The sequence below is a fragment of the Macrobrachium nipponense genome, chromosome 12 (genome assembly GCF_015104395.2).
Source record: "Macrobrachium nipponense isolate FS-2020 chromosome 12, ASM1510439v2, whole genome shotgun sequence".
NCBI lineage: Eukaryota > Metazoa > Arthropoda > Malacostraca > Decapoda > Palaemonidae > Macrobrachium > Macrobrachium nipponense.
This window is the reverse complement of record NC_087205.1, coordinates 43,853,768-43,878,767: the sequence shown is the minus strand read 5'-3', so window position 1 is coordinate 43,878,767 and position 25,000 is coordinate 43,853,768. Positions and strand designations below refer to the sequence as shown.

At 34.7% G+C, this 25,000-nt stretch overlaps 2 protein-coding genes across 5 annotated transcripts in view; both read right to left on the bottom strand.

The window, feature by feature from the left end:
• LOC135224508 (uncharacterized) overlaps positions 1-25,000 on the bottom strand; it is a 388,697-nt gene that overhangs the window by 249,007 nt on the left and 114,690 nt on the right. For 2 of the 4 annotated variants that reach the window (XM_064263539.1, XM_064263540.1), the window contains exon 1: positions 8,649-8,899. The exons of the other annotated variants lie outside the window; for them this stretch is intronic. The gene's annotated coding sequence lies outside the window, so the exon portion shown is untranslated. Of the gene's footprint in view, positions 1-8,648; positions 8,900-25,000 lie in introns of those variants that run through there. 4 annotated transcript variants of the gene reach the window in all.
• Positions 1-25,000, bottom strand: part of LOC135225078 (uncharacterized) — an 81,992-nt gene that overhangs the window by 3,980 nt on the left and 53,012 nt on the right. The window lies entirely within an intron of this gene.

The window sequence follows — 25,000 nt, the reverse complement described above, 5'->3', positions numbered from 1 at the left end:
TTCATTCTCATGAGTTATATTATTGATTTTATAAGTTATCAAATGGTTTGACATTACACACACACACACACACACACATATATATATATATATATATATATATATATATATATATATATATATATATATATATATATATATATATCTATATATATGGCTCCGTTTTTTACTGCTGTCGACAGACAGGTAAACATGATTTATTTACTATTTAGGGCTGTATGATTGTTTTAAAATTAACAGATGACTTGTCAGTATGTTAAGATATAAATATGACTTCATTTTTTACTGCTTTGACAACAGATACAACATGATTTTATTACCTGAGTTATATGATTTATTCTATAATTAATATATTTTTTCTAATTAAAATTCTTGGAAGGCTTAATTTTTGACTTCTCTAACAACAGGCAAAACACGGTTTTATTACCTGGCCCATGCGACTGATTTTATGAGTTGACAGGGGATTTGACTTTTAAGTTAAAATTTATATATGGCTTCATTTTTCAAATCATACCAGGAACAATACATTAGTTTCTAGAATCATTTTCAAAAATTAGGTTTGAAATTTTGTGTACAAATATAATTCTATGACTTGCCCTTCATAATTTATTTTGTAAGATGTATTCACATTAAATCAAAATTTATAGATGGCTTCATTTTTTAAAACACTAGTAGCTGTTATTATTATTATTATTATTATTATTATTATTATTATTATTATTATTTATTATTATTATTATTATTATTATTATTATTATTATTATTATTACTTAAAACCACATTGCTTAAGATATTGACCTAACTTTAATAAATCAACTACAATATCACAATCAATATTTAAAACCATTTAATATAACAACTCTTATTCACATTACTATCACAAGGTCTCAAGCATAACCATACGAAACCGAAAGATTAACCCCCACCCCCAAAAACGAGGGGTGGCGGGGGGTTGCCCAGAAATCCCATCCTTGGGAGAGAGACCTTGGAATCCAATATGTTCAGTTTCCGCTGGGTGCTCCTTAAAGTCATATAGTATATTTCCACAACTGCACTGTGGCTGAATTCCCAGCTGCTTAAGAAAATATAAAAACATTGACTGACATTCCAATCGGGAGAGATGTTTGTGGAACTGGGAACTCGAAAGTTCAAGCGAAGATGAGACGTATTGCTACCCAAAAGCAATTCGCCTTTGCACTTTGATGATTTTATTACATTCTTTTTCTATTCATAAATTTGTTAATATATTTTGTCATTTCTAATAACTGATCTCTTCTTTCTGTATTGCTTGTACCCTCGGCTGCTTCTTGCCAACGAACACTAACACTCATTGGAAGTTTGAATTTTAAGATAGTGGCCCCTTTTGTGGCCTTGTTCCAAATGAATAGTGGTTTATCTTCTGAATACAAATAATAATAATATGAAAGTAAATTTTGTCAATACATCTGTTCCCATAACTGCAAAATGAAGAGGTTCTGTTTTGCCTAAACTTATAAAACATATACATAGATGTTTAACTGCTAAGAAAAAGGAGTAAAAAAAATTGACTGGCATTCCAGTGAGTTGATCTTAGACAGGCCTTAGCAAGAGCGCTTTTCGTAAACACAGTTTTTGCCTAACTACAAAGTGAAGAGGTGCTGTTTTGCCTAAATAAATCAATAAAAAATATAGATATATCAGCTTAAAATTAATGAGAATATGTTACGTAGGTCTTAAAAAGAGTGCGTTTTGTAAATACAACCAATGCCTAAGTACAAAAGTGACAAGGTTCAATTTTGCCTAAATAAATCCATAAAAACATAGTCACAGGAACTTGAAAAGAATGTATTTACATGTACACCTACATTCACAACAACAGACACGCAATTCCCAGTAGTTTGACCAAAACAAACAAAACTCTTCTACGAAATTCCACCGAGTTAACGAGAGAACAGGAGAACTCCGTTTTCAGCATCGTAAGCATATTCGTGTGAACTGACATTTGCCGAGCGAGATGCGCACAAGCACGCGATGTGGCGATAGTCATACATGTTCGATTTTTGCGAGGTCCCAACCCCTTCCCCTTCCACACACCGCCCCCCCCCCCCCAACTGACTTCCTGTAGCAGTAGTCGGGGTTCAAAAGAGAAATTCGGATGCGTGTGAGGTATGTGTGCGTGTGTGTGCGTGTGGGATGTTAACATAAATATGGATAAAAAAAAATTAACGGCCTTATAATTAAACGTCACAGCTGAAATCATATATAATTTATTTCATATGAACCCCTAATGGTTTGGTAGCTAAATTTCCAGTCAATGAATAAGGTTCATCTTCTGAATAAGTATCACTCATTGATGTCGCAGTACCATGGGACACAAGAGTAGATGAGAAAGAAAGAAAATGGATAAGTATCAAGACCCGGAAATAGAAATAAAAAGGATATGGGATATGCCCGTGGAAGTTGTACCCATAATCACAGGAACACTAGGCACGATCCCAGATCCCTGGAGAGGAACCTGGAAAAACCAGATGCAGAAAAGTGTGCTACTAGAAAAAGCGCACATAGTAAGGAGAGTGATGTATCTCTAAGGGGGCAGGATGCAACCCGGAAAACCACACTATCAAAGCCACCCAATCGAATAGGATGAATGAGATAGGCCAAAAACACAATAACAACAATAATGATGATAATGTTCAAAACTTAATGGATTAAAACGTTTGGGCTTTCAAATGCCAATGGATCTGTGTGTTTCTGGATAATTGAGTGATCTGGTGTATATTGGTGTCGCAACGACTATGGTTTTTGATGCTAGAGTTTCTGGTATTGATGGGTATCGATATTATGAACAGTGGTCTAAAGATATGTGCTCTCTCTCTCTCTCTCTCTCTCTCTCTCTCTATATATATATATATATATATATATATATATATATATATATATATATATATATATATATATATATATTTTTAATGGTGAACGTATAAATGTGTATAAGTATATTATCTGTGTGTCGTGTGTGTATGTGTCTATATATATATATATATATATCTGAATATATATATACCTTATATATAGGTGTGTGTGTGTGTATTATATATATATATATATATATATATATATCTCTAATAATATCTATGATAGAATATAAACTATATATATATATAGAACCAGTAAACAAAATCCACCGTACTTATACAATTTAAACCTTTAAATGTTATAATGATCCACGTATTCATTATAACTAAGAACACAGGAACAAAACTCAGCAATTTCTCAGCCCCCCCCCCCCCCCCCCCCACACACACACCACAGAGAAGTAAAAATTCACAAGCAAATTCATTCCTAAAAAGAAAAAAGAAAAATATAAAAACTTTGATTAAAAAAGCAGTCAGAAGCAGTCAGCCAATTCACTGCTAAACTTATTCCTCGTTCGTGATAAAAAAGAAAAAGAAAAAAGTAGGAAGTTTTCCGAAAGTTAACATTTTAGCCGCTGTACAAAAATCGAGACACTTCCGGCAATCGGAAGAGCCAGTGATACGAAAATGATTCGATATGCATATTGCCATTTAAGCAACTCGGCTGTGAAAAAAATGGGGGGTTTCCCTGAATGCTGTGGCTTTTGAGAGAGAGAGAGAGAGAGAGAGAGAGAGAGAGAGAGAGAGAAATAAGAACTTAATGACTTTAAAGTCAAGTATAAGACGAATTGATTGATAGGTTTGATAGGTATTAAAACTGAATTTGTAAATGTCTCAGGTCCCATATATATATATATATATATATATATATATATATATATATATATATATATATATATAAAATCTACATATATATATATATATATATATATAATATATTATATTCTTTTACTAAAATCAAACATGAAATTCTCATTCACAGCTATGAAAACGAAATCACACACAATCCGAAACAAGCATCACCTATTTTATTTACTCTGAGTCTTACAATCACTACCTTCCGTAAGAATTGGTACTGACTACCTAACGAGCCGAGAAGGTTTAATGGCTTGTTGAGAATGAGCCCTAGTTTCCCATATTTCTATCTAGAGATCGTGCTTAGAAACACATATTCAGTTGGCTACTGATATAGGCATCAATGAACATTTATAGCTAATTAATTTGAGATGATTATATATATATATATATATATATATATATATATATATATATATATATATATTACCTGTATAAAATAAATATGTCTCAAAAGTAGGTGTGGTGGTGAATTGTTAATCTCAGCTTTTTCTGGTTAGAGACAGGGGCGTTTAGTGATAAGAGTGCTGAAATGAAAAACAATCAGAATTGGTGACCATGAGGTTGACGACATTTCAGACATTGCGAGATTGGTTCATGCGGCACGCCGGTTGCTATCGCACTCCGAAAGGCGTGTCCGTGTGTGTGTGTGTTCGTAGTGTGGTGTATGGGCCCTAACAATAAGGGATGCTTAAGAAGAGGGGACACTCTTTGATTACTTGTGTCGTGGTATAGAACACACATTGGAGGAGGTTCGAGGACACCCATTGCAAGGTAGAGTAACATGAGACTTTGGAAAGTTACTCTTTGAAAAGAGAAAGAGAAGTGTAGTGTGTACACGTTCGTTTTAATTAACTTTCACATGTTGGAGCGATGTAATAAATGTCTCTTTATTTCAGATGGGTCCATGGCACCATATAAGAGAATGGGTTCTCTAAAGACTTTAATGATCATTTAAATGGCGTAATTAATCAGACAGTAAGATTTAGGGGAAGTGTTTACTTAAACTTAGTTCAGGAGAGGAGAATGACAGTTTGCAGCTTTTTGGGGTCAGACTTTGCTCTTTTAACTCCATTTTTATATTCATTTTGTTCCGTCTAATGTTTAGTTAATTTGGGAAATATAAAGTATATTTTTGTATCTAAGAGGATTCATTAGCCCAGTTTGCATTTTTGGCTCATGCAGAATGATAAGCAGCAAAGAGAGGTAAGGGAGTTGCCTGTTTGTTTAATTTGTTTAAACGAGTGTCATTTGGTCCTAAAAGCTCGTTTATATATGTAAAAGTATATATGTAATGTATATATATCTATATTATATATATGATTTATATATATATATATATATATATGTGTGTGTGTGGTGTGTGTGTGTGTGTGTGTGTATGAATACTTATCACATCACCGTGATTCATATGAATCATTCGAGCTACAAATGTCCTTTAATTTCTAATTCGCTCTACCTCAGAATTGATGTATTTTCATATATGTACTGAAGGGGAATTTTTAGTTGATAATAATTTTGTCCCCCCATGGGATCGAACCACCGTCCAGTGGAAGGGATGGGGGGACGAAATTATTATCAACTAAAAATTCCCCTTCGGTACATATATGAAAATATATATCAATCCGAGGTAGAGCGAAGTTAGATATTAAAGGACATTTGTAGCTTGAAAAAAAAAATGATGATATATATGTATATATATATATATGACTAGTAAAAACGTTCTGTTACAACAAGAATTCCATTTAATAAAAGGAGCTCATTAAAACACCAAAATATACTCTATTTCAGAGACTGGTGTCTCCCTCTTCAGGAAGGTAATCAATGAGAAAAGGTACAGAAAAGGCGATATTTATACCAAGAGATCTATCTACAGGTAAGCCGTTTTACTAGGTCACCCCAATTGATAATTTCTCTTTAATATTCTTAAGCGTTGGTTGAAGGAAGATTTCATCTATGACATCCGAATCCCAGGCGCCCTTTAAGATGTTCATTACCTGTCTTTGTTTAATCAAGGCCGACCCCACTATTTGGCTTTTGTACCGACATTTGCTGCTATAAATTGTATGTGACAGATTCCGGTGTCTGTGGTCATGGTCATTTATATGGTTAAAAATAGCTGAGCTCTGTTGTCTATACCTAAAGTGACCGTTTATGTTGTATTAATCTCTGGGGAATTGATTATCCTGTAAAAGCAATATATATGTGCGTATATATACACATATTATGTCTATATATATATATATATATATATATATATATATATATATATATATATATATATATATATATATACCACTTTCCTGCAGAGAAAATTCTTGATAAAAATTTCACAAAACAAGTGTATATATTTTCAACATCTCAGCATAAGTAATGTAGGCAATTCTCACACATTATCGTACAATATTATCTTGAACTATAAAGACGTGAAACTACCTCTGTCAAATACGGGAACTACCTAATACTGCAGTTCCCTATACCGACTTTAGAGACAGTTGGACTTAATATCCACTTATTGGTCTATCACATTCACATTCCTGGTTGGACATACAAGACATGAGGAGAGAGAGCGAGAGAAACAAGAGGTTTTAAATACCTATTGCCAGTTTAATATTCTTTATCTCACTCCTGGTTGGGCTTACAAGACGGGAAGAGAGAGAGAGAGAGAGAGAGAGAGAGAGAGAAGAGAGAGAGAGAGAGAGAGAGATAAGTACTTTTAAACTTTAAAAACAGAATTTCATGAAGATTCTTTCAACAATTCTGGAGATATATAAAAATATTGACACCTAGAGGGACAAGGGTATAACAAAACATGCTCATTAGCATGGTGTCTAATCCTCTTATGTAATTCCGACATTCACCTTTTTATCTTTGTACGCACAGCGACTGAAAGAAACGACTTTGAGAAACGACCAGAAGAGAAGTCGTCGAAAATAAGATGCCACGAGTAATATCGCTATGATACAAAAAAATTAAATTATCTGTACCTCACCAGTACAGGCCCCCAAAACCAGCCCACCACTCTCTCTCTCTCTCTCTCTTCTCTCTCTCTCTCTCTCTCTCTCTCTCTCTCTCATAATAATATGTACAATAAATGGCTAAAACTTTTCTATATTATTATTATTACTATTATAATTATAATATCTTCTAATGAGTATCTCTCTCTCTCTCTCTCTCTCTCGTCCTCCTCTCTCTCTCTCTCTTCTCTCTCATGAGAAATACGAGTATACATATACACACACACACACACACACACACACACACACACACACACACAACACACACATATATATATATATATATATATATCTATATATATATATATATATATATATATATATGATGTGTGCTGAAACACTTTTTATATTATTATTATTATCTTTTCTAATGAGTACCTCTCTCTCTCTCATAATATATATGTACATATGTAAAAATGGGTAACATTTTTCTATATCATTATTATCATTATTACATTCGAAAATTAGTCTCTCTCTCTCTCTCTCTCTCTCTCTCTCTCTCTCCACCCCAATACCAACTGAGTCAAATGAAAGGTTCAAGCACTATAACCATAATCGTCGTGTCGTCGAGTCCTTGACAAACACTGATAGCAGGTAGACTTAATGAACTCGGGTAGAGCCTTTCTCCCGTGTCATGGCTAAATTCATGACCTGTTTACTGTGCAAACTTTGTAAACAAGTGGGTCATCTAGAAATTACATATTGTGACATGAATGTAAAGTATATGCCTGTAAATAAATGAAAAAAATGGTCCTGTTTTTGTATAAATGGGTACGCTTCCTTTTTAAACAACGAGGTTATATTATAACCGCATATCGTGACTTGACTTAAAAAGATATAATTTTAAATAAATACAAAATAAAATTAGCCCGTGTTTGTTGTATATATGGACAAGTTGGCTACGTAGTACGCATGTTTACAGTGCATACTTTATAAACAAGAGGTCATACTATAACCACATAGTAACATAAATTAAAATTAACATACTTTTAAATATATGCAAAATAAGAAGTCTTTATTTGCCCTATATTGCACTTATATGAACAAAACTCTCCCGAAGGCCAGATTTTGATATTGCAATATATTAAAAACAAAGGAATAGGCTTTCTATAAATGCAATAAGCCCTCTTGCCCTATACAGCACACTGACATTAACAATTACTCTTATAAAGACTAGATTGTGATATTGCAATAAGTCAAAACAACACTGGAATGCGCTCTATTTAAAGGCAATGACCCTTCTTCCCCTGAACATTAGCACTTATATATAGAACTATTCTCCTGAAAGCCAGATGCTGATATACTTGTGTATCAAAATTACGAGGACTATTCCTTGAATAAATGCGAATTGAGGCCTTTGTTATCCATATACTCTATTTATATAAACAAGAACATTAGATTTTGATGTTGTAATATGTCAAAAAACAGAGAAATATGTTTTTAAATAAGTATAATATGCAGTTCTCGCCGTATACTGCAGTTAACGAAACAATAATTCTACTATACTACTCATATAAGCAAGACGACTAGATTTCGATATTGCGATATATGTAAAAAATGTGAGAAGTGAGCTTCATTAAATGCAATAAACCCTCTTGCCCCACACTATACTTATATAAACAACAATAGTTTCTGACATGCCAATATATATCGAAAATACGAAGAATATGCTTTTAAATGCATGTTAAAACAATCCTGTTTACCCTATACTAAGCAGGTACATCTATATAAACAACTATTCTCTTGAAGACCAGATATTGATATGGCAATATATATACAAAAACAAAGGAATATGCTTTTATTTACATGAAAAAACCTATTTGTCCCGTGCTATATCAAAATACACAGGAATATACAGTAACGTAGTATCTCTATACCTCACCTCATTAATCCACGCGTCACAATCAGGGAGCGATTTAAAAATCCACGATAATCCTCGTTACATATCAGTATCGCAGATATTAAAATCCAATGCACATATGTTTAATCCTGGTAATCCACACAACAATAAATCTCTGGATTATTGTTAAACACGACAGAACACGCATTAGCACAACAAACGAAAGAGAAAGAGAGCGCGCGCACAACCTACTAACTCATCCAGTAGCCAGAAGCAGACTGAACACCTATCACCTGGAAGAGTCGGACTGTTTCAACGTGAGCTTAGCGGGTCATGTAATTGACGAGCGTTGCCGGTTAGCCTTTTACTCAAGCTTAATTTCCGTGACCTTTTCTTTTTGGCCTTTGATGAACTATTACGTTGCAGTCTTTTGTTACCCAACCCAAGACGGTTAAAGGTGTAAGGCATTTAAATCTTCCTTCTTTTCCTCTAGCTACGAAATCTCTCTTATTTTAGAAGCGAGTTCCAACTTTTGATTTTTTTTCCTTCGAACTCAGCTTAATTGATTATATTCACACTCTTAATCACATGAGAAGTAAAAGGATTACACTATACGGGTTCGAAGGGACGTAACACAGATTACAATGGTCTTTCTATGCCAGTCTATACCCGCATATTTTCTTAGCTCGTGAATCCATCGTCTTCTCCTCCTTCCCCTTCTTCGTTTGTAATCTCTAGGGACCCATTCTGTTATTCTTTTTCTTTTTCTTACTTGTTAGAATATCTTCTACTTTAGTTTGCTCTCGTATCCATATTGCTCTTTTTCTGTCTCTTAGTGTTATTCCCATCATTATTCTTTCCATAGCTCCTGAGATGTAACTAGCTTATTCTCTAAGGCTTTAGTGAGGCTCCAAGTTCCTGAAGCATAAGTTAATACTGGTAGGGCCATCTGATTAAATACTTTTCTTTTTAGAGAAAGTGGCATTTTACTTTTCATAATCTCATTTTGTTTACCAAAAGCTCTCCCTCCTATGGTTAATTCTTGCTTGGTAATTCGGTCTCATGTTCTGGGGAAACACTTCCTGTCTGTCCTAAATAGTATATTCATTAACAATCTCTACAGGCTCGTCCATAACCCTTATTTGTTATCTCTGCATTTTCATTGAACATTATCTTAGTTTTACTCATATTCATTTTCAGTCCTACATTTCTGCTTTTTCAAATCTTCTATCACCTTTTCCAATTCCTCCCCTGATTCACTATATAGAACTCTGTCGTCTGCAAATCTTAAGTCGTTAAGGTATTCCCCATTAAAGATAATTCCTACATTTTCCCAATCTAAATTCATAAAAACTTCTTCTATACGTGCTGTGAATAATTTAGGAGCGATGGGGTCTCCCTGTCTAACTCCTTTCTCAATCGGAAATTTCTCACTATCTTTATGGTTTTAGGATTTCTGTACTACCCGTATAGATATCTGCAAGTGTTCTAAAATAAGATTCATCTATTCCTTGCTTTTAAAGGGCTTTCACTACTGCTGAAGTTTTGACAGAATCAAAAATTTTCTCATGGTCTATAAATACCATACATAATGGTTTGTCTTACTCTGTTGATTTTTCCTGTAGCTGGCTAATTACATGGATATGGTCAGTTATTGAATACCCGCTTCTAAAACCTGCCTGCTCTCTTGGTTGATTAAAGTCTAGCCGTCTTTCTATTCGGCCTAATATGATCTTCGTAAATATTTTATAAATTACTGAGATAACACTTATTGGGCGGTAATTTTTCAGGTCATTTGTGTCTCCCTTTTTGTGAATTAAATATAATGATGAAGTTTTCCCAAGCTGTAGGTATAGAAAATTCTTGCAAATATTTTGTGTAAAGTTCTGCGAGTTTTACTATTATGAAATCTCCTCCATCTATTATGAAATCAATTGTTAGGCCATCTTCTCCAGCTGCTTTGTTTCTTTTCATGTCTTTTAATGCTTTCTTTACTTCTCCTACTGTTCCTTTTGGTATCGGCTCGGGTGTTTCATTGTTTTTATTGACAAAGTTATTTCCTATATCACTACTGTACGGCATTGTATGGAAACCCTCAGCAATTTTTATCACTCCATCTCTTTTGTTGATAATATTTCCATTTTCATCATATATATATATATATATATATATATATATATATATATATATATATATATATATATATATACACACACACACACATATATATATATATATATATATTATATATATATATATCTATATATATGTGTGTGTGTGTGTGTGTGTGTGTGTGTGTGTGTGTTGAGTGACGAAGCGCCCAAATCTTTGGTTATTACACTTACCATTCATAAAATTAAAAGTTACCTAAAGTTACCTCACAGCATCCAGACACTTGAACCTTCATAGCAGATAAATATACGACTGAGTAGTATTGCAAAGGCAACAGCGATCCCTTAAAAAGCTTATTAAAGATGCAAGAAATTAGACTAAGTTCATCAAAACAAGTGTGAGGTTTCCTGTATGCTGAAGTTAATTAAAGGGCATCACTCCAACAACAACTTTAAATGTCTAAGCATTCCCCTGTCCTGACTCACTTTAAGAAAATTGAAAGAAAACAGCACAATCTATCACTGGGTCTGGACACTAATAAAATCCTATTACTGGTGGTCAATAAATGAACCACTCTTATGAAAATTTTAAATACAAAAAAAATTATTTCTAGATTCTAAATTTATAAGTGAATTTTACAATCTCAGAAAAATTGACTATTACTTGAAAACAACACAAAATTTAATTAATTCTAGAATTAATTATTAAACAAAATCAAATCAAATTTAATTTATCAAGAAAATTAATTTATCAAACATTTAAATAGCTCAAGTAAAATTCAAACTGTTACGCACTACTTAATAATTGAAAAGAAATCTAAGTAAATGCAAATTAATTCACAAGTGTTGAAATATAGAATTAAATCAAGCATGCAATTTTGAATCATTAAGAAACACTTAAGTTAATCAAACAAACTGTGAATGGTGTATAAGAGTATCAAATTTACTTCCCAAAATTTGAAAAAACTAAGAAACGGTTACACATACAATATACCTAAAAAACACATTTCAAAAACAAATTAGCACAAGACACAATACATTGAATTGTGAATAAGTTCACCTGGAATAACCAAAGTATTTTAAGTGCACTGGAAACTGTACTTTTTGCAATATCTTAAACTTCAAGTTTTCCTCTTTTTGCTGCAGCTTCAAAAATCTCCAAAACTCTTGAAAGAACTGTTGCACATTTTTACACTGGATGTTCAGATTCCATAACGATTAGCAAATCTATAAAAATCTTAACAAACTCCAAGAGTGACCATTAGGTACAACTCTTTATGTTAACGCAGAAAGTAAATTCCGATCGTGAGAGAGAGAAAGAAAGAGCAATTTTTGGCACACAACGCCAATATCAGCCTCAGAAATGACACCCTCTCTCTCTCTCTCTCTCTCTCTCTCTCTCTCTCTTCGCATGGGAAATTCTGGTTCGTGACACACGTAGCTACCCAAAATGGGATGATGTCATATAAGGTGAAACATTTTGGGAAATAGGCTCTCTTCAATCTTATAATGAAATTACTTTGCATGTTATATGTAAATTTTCCTTTTATACTCATCATTAATCCATCCTAACTTTAAAATAAATAAAATGAGCTTCCTAAAGGCGATCTTTGCTACAAGCATTATTTTACACTCATTGTAAAAGTGAATATATCCTAACTTTAACAATAAACAAACTGGGCTTCCTACAACCGTACATCCAGTTCATACTTGTGGTTAATGCACGGTATCTTCCGAGGGAATCACTCGTCCAGCATAGACCCTTCTTCTTCTTTTCTTTTCCTTCTTCTTCAGTCTAGTCCTTGTATATTGGTGATTTATCGCGTCCTTACGTCATCTAAGGATTCACGAAAGACTTGCGTGAAGGACTCTATCCTCGCGAGGCAAGGACAGTAGGATTTGGATGAGCTTGTGACAATGTAATATTAACTTTTTTGTGTCATCTTCGCTGGAAAATACCTCTGTTATCTTAGACTCATACAGAGATTAACTAACATTGCAATAATACTTTATTATTAATCAGTGACTGATTCCTATCAGCTAAATCTACCAAAGAAATTATCTTTCTTTTTGTAAATCTTCAACTGAAGAAAACCCGTATTACGGACAAAGTCAGCAGACTATAATAAACCGAAGAGGGCGCTAAAGGGAAATCAGCCTGCAGAGAGAGAGAGAGAGAGAGAGAGAGAGAGAGAGAGAGAGAGAGAGAGAGAGGAATTCAAAGAAAGGGCGATAGATATGTAAATATAAGAGCAGCAGCAGCAGCAGCAGCAAAGAGCAGAAAGATTGTGCTCCTCGCTGAAATATTCGGAGATCAGAAGATTCCACAAAACTGCACAACTGCCTCAGGTTACACCAGTGATGTTTTACATGAAATCAAAATGATGTACATACACTCCTCCAGGAGGATATTGGCCCAAAGACCTATTCCAGAAAATAAATCGCATAGCCTAACAACATAATGCTAATCCTTAATCCATTCTATGACTATGCCTAAGATTACATAGATTATATCTAAAAGACATCAAAAATGTTAGATTTTCCTCCCAGAATGATATACGCCTATGGACCTATTTCAGAAATGAAATCGTATAGGCCTAACATCATAGTAATCCTTTATCTATAGTCAGTTACTTTAGTCCAGTCAGTTAGCATCAAAATAATGTACTATTAACCTCCTTGGATGATGTAGGCCTATAGACATAATTTCGAAAATAAACCATTTAGGCATAACATTATAATAATCATTAATCCACACATTGACTTAGTCCCGTCACTTAAATAATAAAACAGTATATCTACCGTCCCGTTCTTTACGATAAAATAATGCTTTATTCATTCTCTACAGCATTAAATAATAAAAAACATGACATAACTGCTGCTTAATCATTCTGATTCTCTGAATCATATGCGCATGCGTCATCTGGACAACTGATCTATGGCTGAGAGGAAGTGAGTTTAATCTCACTACCTCTCAAAGCGCGTCTCGATTCAGGTGAGTGAAGCTAAACAAAGATAAGGAAAATCAATTTCGTTTATTCGGTGTTGTGTGAAACATCCAGTGAAACAGAACAACAAAATAAATATGTTTTAACACGCTCTACATTCCTGTGGCACTTCAGACATTGTACGGTGTTTGTTAAAGTACTTTTCGAAGAATTTTAGAAATCTTGTTGGCTTGCATTCAGATCAGTATGGCTTCTAGAAAACACTTGAATTTCGCAGACGTTTTTATTTTACTATATTCCATTATGCTAAGTATGAGATATCATTCAAAGCACTCTCATAAAAATAAATGACTCTTGGTGTGTATAGAAATAAAGTTTTAATTTAAAAACTGTGTCGCTTTTAACCTTGAGTTGTTAAGACGAAAATGTCTAAAAATTTGTGTTGGAGGAAAGTGAAGGGGATTTATATGTCATGGAAATGTTAGTATTTATACCTAAAAATAATATTTATCATAACACAAGTAAACCTCATTATTGATATTTTATCAATTAATAAATAATCATCCCCAATACATACATACATATATGCATATATATGTGTATTTGTATATATATATATCTATATATATATATATAATATTTATATATATATATAGTACATATATATATGTGGATATATATATATATATATATATATATATGTTATATGAATAACTTGATCACGAAATATATAAAACGTGATGCTATGAATGAATAAAGGTGATGCCACGGAGGAAAATGAAAAGACGAGAATTGCCAAGATCTTTCCGTCTGTACGACCCTTCCACGAAAGTCTTGGCAATTATTCTCGTCTTTTCATTTTCCACCGTGGCATTACCTTATATGTATATATATATATATATTATATTAATTATATATATATATATATGTGTGTGTGTGTGTGTGTGTGTGTGTGTGTGTGTTAAGCTACAAATGTCCTTTAATATCTAATTCGCTCTATCTCTGAATTAATATATTTTCCTATATGATAACGGAAGAGGACATTTGTAACTTAATGCGTATATATGAATCACGGTGATGTGATAAGACTCATAATATGGCTACGTGCAACAAAAGCACTACAAAGTTATCAAGGTCGAGCTGCAACTGGGTTGATGCAGACGTTAAAACAACGAATACTTGAGATCGACAGGGATTTGTAGGTGAGAGGCGGCGTTAATTAACTTATACCTCTAGTGATAGCCTTGTGGGAAAAGAGCTTCATCTTGGTTCCGTGGTTAACACCCATGAGCCAACGAATTTCTTATCAAGTAAACAATCCCCCTTCGGTTAACATATATGAAAATATATTAATTCCGATGGAGAGCGAATTAGATATTAAAGGACATTTGTAGTTTAATGTGTATATATAAATCACGGTGATGTGACAACTCATTCATTCATATACATACATACATTAAATTATATAGATGTATTTATATATGTATGTATGGTATATATATTATAATATATTCTATATATACATATATAGATATATATATTATATCATTTATATATATATAGATTAGATATATAATTATAAATTCTATATATATACTAATATATTATATATATATATCAAAGATACTATAGAGTACACAAAGGTACTCAAGTTAGCCGTATTCCGTACCACGTCTCCAGATGAGAAAACTGGCGGCTGTAATCAAAATTAAAAAGCATGACGTCATGAATCCCAACCAATGGAAACATGATTTTCCACATAATTGACGAATAGCGTCATTTGCTTCCAATCTGTGTTCGGAAGGTATATTTTGGCTGCTGCTTATGTAGCCAAACTTTTATTTTTGTGGATCACATTTTGATTTTACTAAAACATACCTGTTAAGAATTACTATTATAGCTGCAATTTGTAAGAAATACAACTGTATTGTGTTTGTAGTGCTGCTCAGCATTCATGGTGTAAAGAGAAAATTTTGGAAGCATAGCATAAGAGAAAGCCCTGGATAGCTACAAGGTATCAAGATCAAGCCGAGAATGCAAGGTGTAAACCTGAAAATTCTGAACACATGGTATCTTGAACTGATGGTATAAAGAGAAAATCGGGAATGCTTGGTTTTACATTCGTGACGTAATCCTGACGTTTCGCGTGACGTCACTGCCTCGTCCTTTCGAGGTACACATCCTCTTATAGGAAAAAATAGTATCTTGGCACATATATATTGAAATAATCATGAATAATCATCCCTAATATATATATATATATATATATATATATATATATATATATTATATTATATATATTATGTGTGTGTGTGTGTGTGTGTGTGTGTGTGTGTACAGAGAGAGAGAGCGAGAGAGAGAACTTGCATGACTAACTTCTCAGGACTGATTGTATGGCTTTCATCACGCGCGGATTCCCACAGATCATCTGCTGGGAGAGATACGATATAATATATATATAATTATATATATATATATATATATATATATATATATATATATAAGTCATAATCACATTTCCGTTATTCATATACATATATCGAGCTACAATGTCCTTTAATATCTAATTCGCTCTACTCGGAATTAATATATTTTCATATATGCTTAACCGAAGGGAATTTTTTTTCTCGATAATAGATTTGTCCTGGACCAGGGCGCGAACCTATGGATCCTTTCAAACCCAGGAACGTCAGTGGTGGTGTAGTAGGTAAAGCTTCACTGACGTTCCTGGGTTTGAAAGGATCCATAGGTTCGCGCCCTGGTCCAGGCAAATCTATTATCGAGAAAAAATTCCCCTTCGGTTAAGCATATATGAAAATATATTAATTCCGAGGTAGAGCGAATTAGATATTAAAGGACATTGTAGCTCGATATATATATATATATATATATATATATATATATATATATATATATATATATATATATATATCAGCAAGCAGGAGTCAAAAGAGGACGCAAGTCAACAGTAGCTACATCAGCCACTTAGGTTTGAGCTACAGATCTGGCTCACGGATTACTAACAGCAAATGTTCTAGTATTAGTAATCATGCCTTTAAATGCAAGATTGATATTGATAAAGAACATATTTCCGTGATTGGAACTACGAAACAATCTGCCTACTTTACGACCCTAGTGTCTTTGACCATTACGTGATGCACCTCTTCTAAACTCCGACGAGTTTCCTCCTTCGCACTTGGCCTAAGGTTCTCTGCGCATGCGATGCGTGAGCTTCTGGTCTCCCTTCGTCGTTTCTTTTTTTATGGTCAGGTTGGCTTCAGAAATTATTTCTTCTTTTTGCTTTTCATATTTTTTTTATTTGAAAGATTGTAACTCCTGTTTTTTATTTAGCTTTTATTTTGAATTAAAAAAAATCGATATGTATTTTTAATTTTTACAGACCGATGATGTGTTAAGTAACACCAGACGTTTCTAACAATAAATATGTTACTGTACTGTTGACTGTCGTCTTCTTTGGGCTCCTGCTTGCTGATGTATACTTCCGCCTGAATGTGATATATACTATATATAAATATATATATATATATATATATATATATATATATATATATATATATATATATATATATATATATATATATGACATGACCGCGATTCATATATATGCACTAAGCTCCAAACGTCCTTTAATATCTAATTCACTCTACCTCAGAATTAATATATTTTTCATATATGGTAACTGAAGGGGAATTTTTAGTTAATAATAATTTCGTCGGCTCCGGGGCGCGAACCTGGGAACCCAGAAGACGAGATTATTATCAACTAAAAATTCCCCTACAGTTAACATATATGAAAATATATTAATTCTGAGGTAGAGCGAATTAGATATTAAAGGACATTTGTAGCTTAATGCGTGTATATATATATATATATATATATATATATATATATATATATATAATATATATATATATGAAATTTTGTCTCGCCCCAACTACAACGTATGAAACGTAGTACATTTTTATGACAAAAATTCAAGTTGATAAGTACACTTACCTACCGAGAGAGAGAGAGAGAGAGAGAGAGAGAGAGAGAGAAGAGAGAAAGGTCCTAAGCTTCCCTAGAGAGAGAGAGTGCTCTCCTCCCAAGACAGCAATCAGACTGCGGGAGGAGGTATTTTCGAACTCCCTCAGCCAAAATGCCTGACGTCGATTTCCCGTGTTTCATGAGCTAGAAAGGGAAGAGGAGACGACAGCAGTAGCATTAGCAGATGTCATGCTGAAAAGAGGAGAGAGAGAGAATAAGGATGCAAATGATCTAATCGTTATTTATGATAAGAGAGGGAGAGTGAGACTAAGAATGCCAATTCTCTAATAGTTATTTAAAATGAGAGAGAGAGAGAGAGAGAGAGAGAGAGAGAGAGAGAGAGAGAGAGAATTACAAGGAGTTACAAGGAAAGAATGTCTCAAAGACTTATTAGTCCATTCGAGAAGACATCGTGTGCTCATCTATAAGAGCAGGTTCTACTATTCATTCACAAAACCTGATGATCTTGTCTAGAATTCTTTTGAACTCTTCCACACTGTTGCTGTTTACAACTTCTGGTGGCGGTTTATTCCACGTGTCACACACGTGTATCTCTTCAGTTCTAGTTTCCATGGATTATTTCTTGTTTGATTGTTGTTTAGCGTAAATAGGTTACTGTCTACGTTACTCCTTTCAGTATTTTGGATGTTTTTATTAGTTGCCCTCGCAATCATAGTTTCTAAGACATACATGTTCAGGCTTCCTGGTCGTCTTTGGTAACCTATTTACCTGATGGATGAAATTAACTTTGTGGCTCTTGCTTGTACCTACCCCTTCTAGACTATTTGTGCCCTTTTTTAGTGTTGGTGACCAAAACCGTACTACATATTCAAGATGAGGTCTAACTATTGATGTGTAGAGTTGCAGCACCGTTTCCTCGTCTTTTCTGTATTTGAACTACCTCTTTATATCCCAATAGCTTCTATGACTTCTTTCCAGCTTTTATGCACTGTTTTTGTAGCTTTTAGTCTTTTGTAATAATGACTTCAGGGTCCTCTTCTTGTTCTACACAATTTATGTAATTCCCTAGCAAGATTCAGTTGTTTGTTCCTATTTTTAACACTTTACACTTATCCAAGTTAGAGGCATTTGCCATCTTTTTGACCACTCCTATCTTTTTTTAGATCATTTCTTGAACTTTCCACTGTCTCTGGGTCTGCTGTATTTACACCTAGTTTGGTGTCATCTGCAAATTTGGGCATCCTGCTAGTTAATTCTACATCAATGTCATTTATATATAAAAGAAAAAAAAACAAGAGCATGCCAAGGACAGAACCCTGAGGAACTCCGCTTGTCACATCTGCCCATTCAGATTCTTCATTGTTAGTTACAAACTCCTAAAGCTCTTACTTTTGTCCTTAGTTTCTTTTTGTGGAACTTTGTCAGAGGCCTTTTGTCGCAAATACCAAGCATGCTATGGAAAAACTCCAAGAGGTTTGATAGGCAGGATCTGCTTTGTCTGAAGCCGTGTTGGCTGTTTAACAACAGGTTATTTCTATCAATGTGATCCACAATTTGACTGCAATTATGAACTCAAAAATCTTAAAAGGGACCGATGTTAAATAGACTGGTCTATGATTTGCTGACTCTTCTCGTGGACCTGTTTTGTAAACTGGGGGCATATTACCTAGTTTCCATCCTTTAGGTGCCTACCGTTGTTCTGTCGTTTTTCTGTAAAGTGTATAGGTGAGGGACTATCTCTTTTAACTCTTCAATTTCTCTTGGATGAATCCCATCTGGGCCAAAATTTTTATTTTTTCTATTTTGTTTTTAACGTCTTCTCCTGTAAATATTATTTTGTCTAGTGGTTCTGCCCCTTCATATTTAATAGCTGGCTCAGAGATTAAGGTAGTGTCTTCAATTGTGAAAGCACGTGTAAAAAACTTATTCAATAATTCTGCTTCTTCCAAGTCTGAGTTCACTAGGTTTCCTCGATTGTCTCTTAGGGGACCTATACTATTTTTTATTGACTTTCTTCTATTAACATGAGCAAAGAATTCTTTTGGGTTTTCCATACAAACTGATGCAACTCTAATAATGTTATCCTCCTTTATCTCTGAATTTCTTACTGATCTATCCACCATTCTACAGTTCTTTATGCCTGTTTATTTCTTCTGGTGTTGAGTGTAAATTCATTGATTTGTGAAATCTCTCTTTTTCTCTAATTTTATTTTTAATTTCTCTGTTGAACTACTTAGGCTGAGGGTTGCTATTTGTCAGTATTTGCTTTAATGGCATACATCTCGAGTGTTTTTCTTTGTATTCTTGTAGAAAGGCTTTCCAGTAATTGTCTTTCTGTATTTTGGTCCAACTCTAGATCTTTAACATACTCCTTTAGTTTTCTTAGGACTCCTCGACGTAGTCTAATCTCTTTAGTATCATCTCTTTTTTTATGCTGAATATTAATGTGAAATGTAATGATTTTATGGTCGCTTTTGCCTAGATTTGCACCTACTGAAAGGTCAGACACTAGGTTATCTTCTGTTGATAGGACCATGTCTAGTATGTTGTTTCCTCCTATAGGTTTGTCAACCCATTGGTGGAGGAATTTATTTTTGTCAAATTCTAGATGTCTCTTTCCTTCTAATTTTGATGTGGAGGTCATAGTGTCCCAGTACACAGCTGTATTGAAATCTCCCATTATTATGCAGAGTTTGTTGTTTATTTTTTGTCCTTGTAGTGCAATACAGCCCCTCGTCGGACATCTATGGTTGGTGGGGAGGTCTGTACACTAGTGTTAGAATTAGCGGCTTCTCTAGACTGCTTATATTGATGCCAATTACTTCTTGCTTGGTTGTAATTTTACACTCTATTGGACTGAGGAGGTCCTTGACATATGACATAACGCCTTCACCTTTTTTATTAGGTCCATCTTTTTTTAACAATTTACATCCTACTATTTGGTACTCTCCTACGAAGTCTCTTGCACCCATGTTTCTGTGATACCTATTATTTCTAATTCCCCACTTGCTATCAATGCTTTGAAGAGATCTCCTTGTTCCGAATAGATTGTGCAGTAAACTGTGCCATTCTGATGAATTTTTCTGTCTGCTCTTTTGTCCTCGGTGGCTTTATTCATTTCCCTTATTTTCACTGTTTCCTGCAGAGCCATTTCTAACCAAATTCTGGGAGCTTCCGACTTCTTCCCTTGAATGTTCACTTTACTGAGGTGTTTCAGGAGGTTTTCGTTAATGCATTTCCCAGTAATTTTGCTACTTCCAAATTCAAGTTAATTCCATCCCTTTTATATAGTTTTTTATTCCCTAAAAAACTGTCCCAAAAGTTTACAAAGCTAACGCACTTTTCTAGGCATATCCACTCCAGTCTGTCATTGATTCCAATTTGCCTTGCTGAGGGAGTAGTGGCTTACATTGGTTCTTGGTAGAAGTCCTATAAGAATATCATTATCGATTTTCTCACAGATGTTTTCTACAACATTCCTCAGGTTGGCTACAAGACCTTGTGTCTGGCCAGTTCTTCCATCTTTTAGAAATAAGTCGTTTCCTCCTCCCTGCATTATGATTGCACTTTTTCTACTTTTCAGTTTGATTTTCTTCACTGCCTCGGCTATCTCCTTTGCTCCTGCACCTGGGTAAGAATGAACTTTTCTCGTATTTCTACTTCTGTTCTTGTTGACAGGAGAGACAGACACTGAGACTACCTAGCTAGAGAGAGAGAGAGAGAGAGAGAGAGAGCAGAGAGAGAGAGAGAGAGAGAGAGGTTGTTGACGAACTTTTTCTCAGTTGGTTGGTTAAGATTTGAAGTCCCAAAATTAAGCCAAGGCCCAGTACTGGCACCAGGCCCTTCTAAATCAACCTACCAGCAACTTTTGAGGTCAGTTGCTTATCTTATTTACCAACTCCTTAAGTAATGTTTTAAGTAACGTCTTAAGTCAAGTAATGTTACTTCATACATGTCGGGTCACGACTTAACTTTCGCTCGCTGTTTCAAATGACACGACTGAGAATTTGAAGGCCAGGAAATTGCAATTGCTGTATTCTAACGGCTCTCTCTCTCTCTCTCTCTCTCTCTCTCTCTCTCTCTCTCTCTCTCTCTCTCTCTGAATCAGGATTAGAGCATTTGCACCCCCATTCTCTCTCTATCCCTGTAAAATAATATAGCACTTGAACCACCTCTCTCTCTCTCTCTCTCTCTCTCTCTCTCTCTCTCTCTCTCTCTCTCTCTCTCTCTCTCTCTCTCTGTAAAATAATATATCATTTGAACCAACTCTCTGTCTCTCTCTCTCACGCACTTCTTTACATACAAGATATGTGACATGTGGAATATACCGCTACCAGAAGTTGTAAACAGCAACGGTGTGGAAGAGTTTAAAAGAAAGCTAGACAAGATCATTCGGACGCTGTGAATGAATAGTAACACCTGCTCCTAGAGATAAGTGAGCACACTTTGCAAACGTCTCTCTCTCTCTCTCTCTCTCTCTCTCTCTCTCTCTCTTTTCCACTAATGGAGTGGCGAACCTACTAGAGGAAACAACCCACTAGATATTCTCCTATCAACAGAAGATAACCTAGTATCTGACCTTTCAGTAGGTGCAAATCTATACTCTGTTTTTTTTCATCTGTCCATCCGCCTGTGGTGTTTTTGTATGGTAACACTGCGTCCCGGGCTTTAGATAGTTACATTCAGCTTACATTCAACGATTATAATAATATCATATTTCGAATATTAACAGTGTAATTCGCATACGGTAAATTATTAAAACACTTTTCAGTTGCAAATGTACACCCAGATATCCTTTTATTTACCTAAAACTTACAAGTAGCGTAACTATCTAAGGCCCGGGACGCGGTGTTACCATACAAAAACACCACAGGCGGATGGACAGATGGAAAAAAACAGAGTATAGGCAAAAGCGACCATAAAATTATTACATTTCACATTAATATTCAGCATAAAAAGGAGAAGAGACTAAAGAGATTAGACTGCCGTCGAGGAGACCTAAGAAAACTATAGGAGTATTTTATAAATGTAGAGTTCGACCAGAACACAGACAGACAATTACTGGGAAAACTTTTAGGAAGAATACACAGAAAAACGCTCCAGATGTATTCCATTCAAGTAAATACTAACAACTGGCAACCCTCAGCCTAAGTTCAACAGAGAAATTAAAAATAAAATAGGAGAAAGATTGCACAAATCAATACATCCACACCCAACACCAGAAGTAAGCAGGTGTAAAGAACTGTAGAATCGTGGATAAATTGATAAGAATTGCAAAGATAAATGAGGATAAGAGAGTTGTATCAGTTTGTAAGGAAAACCAAAACGAATTCTTTGCTCATGTTAATAATAGGAAGCCAGTCAAAATTAGCATAGGTCCCTAAGAGACAATGGGGGAAACCTAGTGAACTCAGACTTGGAAAAAGCAGAATTATTGAATAAGTTTTTTACAAGTGTTTTCACAATTGAGGACACTATCCCAATCCCTGACCCAGCTATTAAATATGAAGGGGCAGAACTACTTGACAAAATAATATTTACAGAAGAAGACGTTAAAAACAAAATAGAAAAACTAAACAAGATCAAATTTCCTAGCTCAGATGGGATTCATCCAAGAGAAATTAAAGAGTTAAAAGAGGAGATAGTTCCTTGCCTATATAAACTCTACAGAACAACGGAAGATCAACAAAAGGCACCTAAAGGATGGAAACTAGGTAAAATGTGCCTGCCCCCAGTTTACAAAACAGGTCCAAGAGAAGAGCCAGGGAGTTATAGACCAATCCGTCTAACATCGGTCCCTTGTAAGATTTTTGAGTCCACAATTGCGGATCAAATTGTGGATTACATTGATAGAAACAACCTGTTATTAAACAGTCAGTACGGCTTCAGCCAAAATAGATCCTGCCTATCAAGCCTCTTGGAGATTTTCCATAACATGCTTGGTATTTACGAGAGTAGCAGAGCAATAGATATACTCTACTTACATTTCCAAAAGGCCTTTGACCAAGTTCCACACAAAAACTAATGACAAAAATTATAGCTTTAGGAATTGTAGGAGAAACAGCAGACTGGATCGAAGACTGGCTAATAGAAAACAGAGCTGTAAGAAACGGCGAAGAATCGGAAAGGGCAGATGTGACAAGCGGAGTTCCTCAGGGTTCTGTCCTTGGCCCGCTCTTGTTTTTTATTTATATTAATGACATTCATGTAGGATTTACTAGCAGGATATCCAAGTTTGCAGCCGACACCAAACTAGATATAAATACAACAGACCCAGAGATAGTAGAAAGTTTAAGAAATAATCTAAAAAAAATAGGAGCGTGATAAAAAAAATGCCAAATGCCTTTTAATTTGTAGTGTTACAAATAGGAACAAACAACTATCATGCCAACTACACGCTGCTTGGGAATGACATAAATAGTGTAGAACAAGAAGCGGACCTTGGAATCATTATTATCAAGGCCTTAAAATCTACAAAACAGTGCATAAAAAAGGCAGTTCAAATACAGAAAGTGGAAACGGTGCTGCAACTCTACACATCAATAGTTAGACCTCATCTTGAATATGTAGTACAGTTTAGGTCACCAACACTAAAAAAGGGCACAAATAGTCTAGAAGGGGTACAAGCAAGAGCCACAAAGTTAATTCCATCCATCAGGCAAATAGGCTACTAAAGACGACCAGGGAGTCTGAACATGTATGGCTTAGAAACGCTGTGATTGCGAGGACAACTAATGGAAACATTTAAAATACTGAAAGGCATAACAACAAAAGCAGACAGTAACCTATTTACGTTAAACGAAAACCAGACAAGAAATAGTGGATGGAAACTAGAACTGAAGGGATACAACACATCTGTTGCGGGAGCTTCTTTACATACAAGATATGTGACAGAATAAAATGCCACCATAATTTGTAAAGAGCAACAGTGTGGAAGAGTTTAAAAGACAGCTAGACAAAATCGTTAGAATACTGTGAATGAACAGTAATATCTGCTCCCAGAGATAAGTGAGCCCACGATGTCTCCTCGGATGGACTAGGCTTTGAGACATCATAATCCTTGTAACTCCTTGTAACTCTCTCTGTAAAGTGTTTAGCACTTAACTCACGCCCCTCTCTCTCTCTCTCTCTCTCTCTCTCTGTCTCTCTCTCTATATATATATATATATTGACGGAAAAGTACACAAGAGAGAGTGAAATAACAGAAGCGAGGGATCACTTCTCCGACAAAATGACACGTCATTAAAACGTGATGGCTTCGACGAGGTAATATTTCCCTCTACTTCTCTACCGAGGTTGAATCCCATCCTTCATCTGATATTCTCTC